Genomic DNA, 1,035 nt, shown 5'->3' on the forward strand with positions numbered 1-1,035 from the left:
GAAGGAGACGACCTGAGAAGGCACCGAGCTGCAGGCAAACGGAGCGGCTTGACGTGGCGGGTTCACTCCGCAAGCAGAGATTTTGCTCAACTCTTCAGCCTCTTTTTACCGAGACGTCTTTTTGCTTCCTGCAGAGATTTCATGCAGATAAAACCAGATCTGCAAACCGAAATGCTACTTTTGGTGATGCAGGTGCCTTCTTGCAAAATAAACGTTTCTTTTTTGGCTGAGACCACGCTTACGATGCTGGAGAGGTCTAAATGCTCGACATCTCAGTAGTTCACCCCTAGGTTTGTTCACGTAGCTATGGGAGCTCAAGGAGCAGAGCTGCTCTACGGTCAGTGAGCTAGAGCCACAGCCTCTGCTTTTCAGTCCTAGCCTGGGCAGGGACTGCAAATGGCAGTGCCTAAATATTTTCCAACCACATTACAAAGTTGAGGAAGTGAATCTCCAGCTACTTCCCCTCCATCCTGGCTCATTATAAGCTCCAGTAAAGTTTCTTGGATGAACACAAGGGATCTGGATGACTTGGTCAAGGGAATTCAAGTTAACAACTCAGAAATGTTGGGGACTGCCTCCTCCATTCACACCTCTGGACAGCAGAGAAACCCAGTCACTGGCAAGCAGCAGAATGGGAGGTTCTGTACTTGGAAGGAGTGGGGACTGGTTTAATCACCTCACTGGGGTTGGGGGCTTTCCCATGCCATCTTCCAGTCTGGTCTTCTACGTCCAGAATTTTAAATCAGAAGTTTCAGACTTAGCTCACGAATATCACTTGCTGTAAATCCTCCCCCAGCTTGTGGCTTTCTGCTTCTTCTTGCATCTCCACCTCGGGCACTGCACCTGTGGCGGCTGCTCAGAATTTCTGGCTGCAAGGTGCAGCCGCCACCCCACCCGGGTTCATTTCATCAGCATAAAGGCCACCAGTAAAGGATGTCCATGAACAGAGCTCAGGTCCTTCTGCCTCTTTCTTCTTTCTCTGAAGAAGTGAAAACGGACATCTGATCTGGCCTGGGACAGTCTGGAACTCGGTTA

General features: G+C 49.8%; 1 protein-coding gene across 2 annotated transcripts in view; it reads right to left on the reverse strand.

Moving 5' to 3' along the window:
* The window catches only part of LOC104159489 (disabled homolog 2-interacting protein-like), a 10,026-nt gene that overhangs the window by 7,400 nt on the left and 1,591 nt on the right, over positions 1-1,035 (reverse strand). The gene's annotated exons all lie outside the window — the stretch shown is intronic.

This window comes from Cariama cristata, unplaced genomic scaffold, assembly GCF_000690535.1.
Source record: "Cariama cristata isolate BGI_N322 unplaced genomic scaffold, ASM69053v1 scaffold17690, whole genome shotgun sequence".
NCBI classification, from domain to species: domain Eukaryota; kingdom Metazoa; phylum Chordata; class Aves; order Cariamiformes; family Cariamidae; genus Cariama; species Cariama cristata.